This window comes from Zalophus californianus, chromosome 11 (genome assembly GCF_009762305.2).
Source record: "Zalophus californianus isolate mZalCal1 chromosome 11, mZalCal1.pri.v2, whole genome shotgun sequence".
In the NCBI taxonomy this organism is placed as follows: domain Eukaryota; kingdom Metazoa; phylum Chordata; class Mammalia; order Carnivora; family Otariidae; genus Zalophus; species Zalophus californianus.
Genome location: NC_045605.1, coordinates 61,833,225 through 61,841,011, shown reverse-complemented (window position 1 = coordinate 61,841,011; position 7,787 = coordinate 61,833,225). Strand labels below are relative to the sequence as shown.

The following is a 7,787-nucleotide window of genomic DNA, read 5'->3' as shown; positions in this document are numbered from 1 at the left end:
CCAGTCCACTGAATTACTCTTGTCCAGGTCACTATAAAATTTAATGGCTATTCATATTCTCATGTTATTGAACTTTTGCTTAACTGACAAGTTGGCCATATACTCCTTGAAGTTTTCCCCCCGATTTTTCCTAGGTCACCATAGTCTTCTGATTTTTTTCATACTCTTACAGACCCTCCATTTATGTCTCTTTTTTTCTTTTTCACCATTTTGGTGTTGCTATTTTCCGAGGTTTCAATGTTTGAAAGACAAGGCAGATCCAGTGAAGAAGGAAATATGACTCCAAGTTAGGGAACTAGAACAAATAATTGACAGTGGAACTACAAGGCTAGGAGGGCTATGATTCAGTGTAGGAGGTGGAAGGTCTGACATTTTTAGGATGGGCAGCTTCTGTTTCAGTGCATAGGAACCAGGAAAGGATGGGAGAATGTACAAGCAGGTTGGTAAGTTTTATCTTGGGAAGTTGAAGAAAATATCACTGGACACGTCTTTCCTCTGCAAGGTAGTGTTTGATGCCATCTTCCAAGAATAGAAGTGGAGTTCAAGGTTTGAAAAGAATGAAGAAGGCTTGAAAAAGGCTTTGGAAGAAGGGGAAGTTGATCAGGCAAGCTTTGTAGGATGGACAGGCAGCATCAAGGACTCATTTAAAGTTGTTAACTATAAACTTATAGTAAAAGCAGCCATTTCTGTAGTTTTAGACTTAATCTAAGAAGACTTGGTATGACCAGGTTCAGGCCCTGGGAAATGAATGGTTATATTCAAATAAGACTGGAGTTTTAGCAAAGGACTGATTTAATCAATTTTGTATTCCATTTTCTTCTAGTATACCATGAGTTTGGAGAAGGGATATAACAAAATTATTCATCTAAAATTATATTGGATATGGTAGTAGGTAAGTACCTAATTAAAGGTTTTCCAACCCACATCAATGTCAATAATTATCTCAAAAACACCTATTAAAGATCCTTCTTCTCATGCCTCCTTCATATTAGTACTGGATGATTATAAAAACCAAGTTTGTGCACAAGAGTGGGAATAATTATAACAGCAGAATGAAGCAACCCAAACATCTATTTCTGTGGAATATAGAGTGGATAAAAGGAGTGTGCTAGGCTGAGAACACCTCCAGAAAGCACATGAACAATACATACAGCATGATTCTGGTTAGTTAAAAAAAAAACAAACACCTGAGGAATAAAACAAGATGAAACCAGAGAGGGAGACAAACCATAAGAGACTTCTTAAGCATAGGAAAGAAACAGGCTTGCTGGAGGGGAGGTGGGGGGGGCGGATGGGATGACTGGGTGGTGGGCATGAAGGATGGCACGTGATGGAATGAGCACTGGGTGTTGTATGCAACTGACGAATCACTGAACTCTAAAACTAATAATACACTATATTGTTAATTAATTGAACTTAAAATTAAAAAAAAGGAACCCCCCCAAAAACCCCCCAAAACTAGGTGTGTTTTTGGCCTATCTTTTTATACTATTAACACTTTATTTTCCTTACTAGTATCATGCTGACATAATTTGTTGCACATTTTTAATGTTGGGAGGTTATTCCCTAGCATTATTCACCTTTAAAATCTTAGTTTTTTCACTGATTCATTTTTCCTTTATAGACCATAGCATTATTTGTCAAATCTCACCAGTCTGTCTTTATGATATTGACTGGGATTTGCCTTTCGGGACAAGTCTCCTATATATCATTAGCTTCCTAAAGAGTGAGAAGTACACTTTTGAAGTGAACCAAAAAAAAAAAAAATTGCCTCTTATATCTGCCCATACAAATAGTCAAGAGAAGCCTCAAGATTCATTCCATGGCCTTGCCCAGCAACTACTCCATGGCTCCTGTCTCTGAATTCCTCCTCATCTGCTTCCCTAACTACCAGAGTTGGCAGCACTGGCTGTCCCTGCCCCTCAGCCTCCTCTTCCTCCTGGCCATGGGGACCAGCCACCCTCTTGATCACCATCTGGCTGGAGGTCTCTCTGCACAAGCCCATGTGCCACCTGCTCAGCCCACTCTCCCTGTTGGACATTGTGCTCTGCCTGCCTGTCATCCTCAAGGTCCTGGCCATCTTCTCGTTTGATCTCAGGTCCATCAGCTTCTCAGCCTGCTTCCTCCAGATGTTCATCATGAATTGCTTCCTCGCCATGGAGTCCTGCACATTCGTGGTCATGGCCTGTGACCGCTATGTGGCCATCTGCCACCCACTGCGATACCCATCCGTCATCACTGACCAATTTGTGGCCAAGGCTAGCGTCTTCATTGTCACCCAAAATGCCATTCTCACTGCACCCATTCTTATTCTCACTGCTCGACTCCATTATTGTGGGAAAAATGTCATTGAGAACTGCATCTGTGCCAACTTGTCCATGTCCAGGCTCTCCTATGACAATTTCACCCTCAACAGAATCTACCAATTTGTGGCTGGTTGGACTTTACTGGGGTCAGATTTCATCCTCATCTTCCTCTCTTACACCTTCATCCTAAGAGCTGTGCTTCGGTTCAAGGCTGAGGGGGCTGCCGTCAAAGCCCTGAGCACGTGCGGCTCCCACTTCGTATCCTGTTCTTCAGCACCATCCTCACCATCCTGCTGGTTGTTGTGTTGACAAATGTGGCCGGAAACAGGGTCCCCATGGATATCCTCATCTTGCTCAATGTCCTTCATCACCTCATACCTCCTGCCTTGAACCCTATTGCATATGGGGTTCAGACCAAAGAGATAAAACAAGAATTAAGAAATTGCTGTGGAGAGGGATGTGAATATGTAAAATAGATTTCTAATTCCTTTTCTTCCTTCTCCTCAGCAATTTTGTCTAGGCAGTGAATTGGACAAAATCTTCATGAGTATTTATTTTACACTCTGAAGCTCACTTCATAATTGACCCAGATTTCTTCCTTTATTCTCCTCGCCTGGTTTTGGTGAAGGTAGAGGAAAAAATTCATATTTCTTGAGTAACTGCTTTGAGTCTAGGCAACTTTATTTAAGTAAACTTAATCTTTCGCAACATTTCTGTAGGTGTTATTACTTCCATTTTACATAGTAGAAAAAAAGATGCTTTTCAACAGTGGAAAATGCCAAAGACCACATTCTCTGGGAAGTGGCAGAGAAGGAAATTCAGACTCCAGAGCCTGGGCTCCTTCTACAGAAATGCTCCTTCAAGTGCAATTGGAGCTTGATACCAGGCCTCTATCTATTTACTTGTGTTTTGTCCTTCTGGATATCTATTTCCCGCCTATACCTACTTCCTTGAGAACCAGCAGGTTCTCAGAGAAGGCAGAGTCCTGCCTGACAAAGCATCTGCAGGCCTACAGGAGAAGAGTGTTCAGGAGAAGAGTCTTAGAAATGAGGATAGGTTGAGAGAGAGGTGGGGAGAAAAGAAGCCATTTCTCAGAAAATGGGGAAACTGGGGCAGTGGTTTGGCCACTTCTCCTAAATGTTTAAGCTACACATCCAGTGAACTGAAAATCAGGTCTTATTTGATCTATTTACTCTGCTTAAGAGCTCCAGTTGGAGGTGAGAAGACCTAGCAAAGGGTCAGGTTTCTGGATAATAGTCTAGTCAGGAGAAGAGAAAAGAAATTGTACTGGTTATTTTCAGAGATTTAATGTAAAACAAATGGTTTAATGGATGATGGAAACTTGAAACTAAAACAGGGGATGCTGAAGTAATTGCAGAGGTAGCACCTGTGGGAAGAATCACACTTGGGAAGAATTTGGTCATTGGACTTCAGAAGGTTGGAGATGGGCCCATGGGACTGGGTCTCACAGTTCTGAAGAGGGTACTGCCTTCAACTGGTACTGCTGTCCCTGGAGCTCAGAGGAGGTGCCTTCAGAGCTGGGACTAAGATCTCTGAGGGTGGGACTCTCTCCTGCTGCTGCTGGTACCTCAGAGGAAGTTCAGTGAGGCTGATTGGATCCTGGGAGTTCCACACCCAGACCCAAATCCAACTCAAACCCAACACCCAACCGATCAACCAACAAATCCTGGAGACTAGAATCAACTCCACTGTCAGGTGAAGAGTCATTGCTCGGGGATACTGACAAGACAGGGACAGGAAGAAGCAAGTATCCCCTGCCCTGCTTTAGCCTTCCAGTCTTTTCCAGCTGTTCTCTGTGGGTGGAAACTAAAAGGGAGCCAGCTGACAAAGAAGAGTCCCAGAGTCCAAGTCCCAGCATCCCAAGCCGATCTGGATGGTAGGTCTGGGGCTGAGAGGCAAGAGTTAATGACTGTGCAGCTCCTGTCAGTTTTAAGTCTGAGGGCTTGTGACCGAATGAGGGACAACTGAGGCAGCACCCTGCAGTGCACACTGGCTCCCAGGGACTGGACACAGACTCGAGTCCTCCTGTGCGGGTATGCAAAGAGACATGGCATCATAACATAATGTCACAGGGCAGCTTTTATAGCTATGGAAGGGTCTGCAGTTAGCTCTGAGCGGGAATACAGAATGACCACATCACACTGCAGGGATTCCCCACAGTCAGTGCAGCTCAGGACTGTGTGGGCTCCAGGGCAGACTCTTCCAAAGCCACACTCAGTAACAGCAGGAAAGGAAAATGACATCCATTTGCCTACAAGAGGGGGCTCTTACTACCCTCAGGCTTGGCTCTCATTTCCTCCAGCCAGAGCCACAGTTGTGACTCAGCATTTGTCATTTTCCACAAGATAATTCTCTCACAGGGCTCCCCTCCATCTCATGGCTGCTGGAAGAGTTTATCCACCACCACCTTCCTCCTGTCCGTCAGAGGACAGAAGGCCCAACTTCAACACTGAGGACCTAAAATGATACAAATAATCTCAACGTCCTTACATACTGATAACAATGATGGTAATGTAATGACAATGAAAACAAAAGCTCAAATGTTTTGAGCACTTGCAATATACAAGTATCTGTGCACGGTAACATTAATTTTCATAAAACCCTTGTGTGGATGATTACAAAAATTAGTTTTAAAAACATCTAACAGAAAGGATGCAGTCCATAGGAACAGGATACATACTGTTAGGTGATATTGCCCAGCACTGAGTCCACTCCGTTGGTCTCTCCAGGAGTGTTTTCTCCACTTCTGCTGTGCTTCTCCCAGGTGCAAAACCAGAAGGGACTCAGAGAGGAATCCCTGTTTGTTGGTCATATTCAGATCTTAGTTCCTGCATTAGGCTTCTCTAGATCAGTGCGAACAGCCACCATAATTATGAGAAGTTTGACTCAAACTCGCCCAGGGATGCTGAGTACATGGTTGTAGAAACTACAGCTTGTGTTAGGGATTTGTAAGGGATGTAGGGGCCAGCACACCTGTTGTCATTCCTCAGAGTGACGAGCACAGCTTCTGGCATATCAGGGGGCTCAGCAAACATCCCCTTGCTTATGATATTGAAGTGACTAAGAGTTAACCAGTCATGTCTACAATGCATCTTTTGTTCCAAGTAGTAGAGCCCTAAGTATCAGAACAGACATGACATGTACTTGAGGTTGGCTCTCCACTTTGGTCCTTGGGAGACAAGTTAGGAGGATGACAGTTTCTCACAGAATTGTCAAGCGCAGTGCAGGTGGCTCAAGGAGCTGGACACAGTGGTTCTAAGACAGATCTGGGGTGAGTCCTCATACACCCCATGCGGTGTATGGGAGGTGGGAGGGACAGCATTACCCAAAGGGCCAGAGCCTGAAGGGCAAACACACCTTTGCCATGAAGCTCCTACTGCAAAAAAAATGTCCTCTTAGTACAATCTTTGAACATGTCTTGAATGGATAGAATGAAGTAGCAGTACCTAAAGGCATTTTAAATTGACATTTGAAAAGTACAAACCTCCAGTTTTAAGAGATGAGTACTGGGGATGTAATGTACCACGTGACGACTGTAGTTAATACTGCTATATGGTATATCTGAAAGTTGCTAAGAGACTAGATCCTAAAAGTTCTTATCACATGGAAAAAAAATTCTTCTTTTATGTATATATACGAGATACTAGATATTAACTAAACTTGTGGTAATCATTTCACAATATATTTGTAAGTCAAGCCATTATGCCGTACACCCTAGACTTCTATCCTGCTGTATGTCAATTATATCTCAGTAAGCTGGAAAAAAAATAAGATATTTTGTCAGTTTAAGTGAAACCTGTGGAGTCACTTTGCTAACACAGAATGACTGTGGTCCAATTGTACTGGAAGGGGGTGTATTAAAAATATGACAAGGGGGAAGGGAGAGGCCAGTCAATACTGGCCTACAGTCAATACCAGCTACTCACCTCACTCCCTGGTTTGCACGTTACATTTGCAAGAGGAAAACAGAGCTTTTTGGAAAAGAGTATCTTTTTTTTTTTTTTTTTTAATTTTTTATTGTTATGTTAATCACCATATATTACATCATTAGTTTTTGGTGCAGTGTTCCATGATTCATTGTTTGTTCATAACACCCAGTGCTCCATGCAGAACGTGCCCTCCTCAATACCCATCACCAGGCTAACCCATCCCCCTACCCCCCTCCCCTCTAGAACCCTCAGTTTGTTTTTCAGAGTCCATCATCTCTCATGGTTCGTCTCCCCCTCTGACATACTCCCCTTTTCTTCCTCTCCTGTTATCTTCTTCTTTTTCTTTTTTCTTAAAATATGTTGCATTATTTGTTTCAGAAGTACAGATCTGTGATTCAACAGTCTTGCACAATTCACAGCGCTCACCGTAGCACATACCCTCCCCAATATCTATCATCCAGCCACCCCATCCCTCCCACCCCCAACCACTCCAGTAACACTCAGTTTCTTTCCTGAGATTAAGAATTCCTCATATCAGTGAGGTCATGTGATACATGTCTTTCTCTGATTGACTTATTTCACTCAGCATAACACCCTCCAGTTCCATCCACGTCGTTGCAAATGGCAAGATCTCATTCCTTTTGATGGCTGCATAATATTCCATTGTGTATATATACCACATCTTCTTTATCCATTCATCTGTCGATGGGCATCTTGGCTCTTTCCACAGTTTGGCTATGGTGGACATTGCTGCTATAAACATTGGGGTACATGTACCCCTTCGGGTCCCTACATTTGTATCTTTGTGGTAAATACCCAGTAGTGCAATTGCTGGATCGAACGGTAGCTCTAATTTCAACTGTTTGAGGAACCTCCATACTGTTTTCCAGAGGGGTTGCACCAGCTTGCATTCCCACCAACAGTGTAGGAGGGTTCCCCTTTCTCCACATCCCCGCCAACATCTGTCGTTCCCTGACTTGTTAATTTTAGCCATTCTGACGGGTGTGAGGTGGTATCTCATTGAGGTTTTGATTTGGATTTCCCTGATGCCGAGCGATGTTGAGCACTTTTTCATGTGCCTGTTGGCCATTTGGATGTCTTCTTTGGAGAAATGTCTGTTCATGTCTTCTGCCCATTTCTTGATTGGATTATTTGTTCTTTGAGTGTTGAGTTTGATAAGTTCTTTATAGATTTTGGATACTAGCCCTTTATCTGATACGTCATTTGCAAATATTTTCTCCCATTCTGTCGGTTGTCTTTTGGTTTTGTGGACTGTTTCTTTTGCTGTGCAGAAGCTTTTTATCTTGATGAAATCCCAATAGTTCATTTTTGCCCTGGCTTCCCGTGCCTTTGGCGATGTTTCTAGGAAGAAGTTGCTGCGGCTAAGGTCGAAAAGGTTGCTACCTGTGTTCTCCTTTAGGATTTGGATGGACTCCTGTCTCACGTTTAAGTCTTTCAACCATTTGGAGTCTATTTTTGTGTGTGGTGTAAGGAAATGGTCCAGTTTCATTCTTCTGCATGTGGCTGTCCA

The 7,787-nt window shown here is 43.2% G+C and overlaps 1 pseudogene; it reads left to right on the top strand.

Moving 5' to 3' along the window:
* The first annotated feature begins 1,822 nt into the window (after nucleotides 1-1,822).
* Nucleotides 1,823-2,782, top strand: LOC113915717 (annotated as a pseudogene).
* Nucleotides 2,783-7,787: the final 5,005 nt, after the last annotated feature.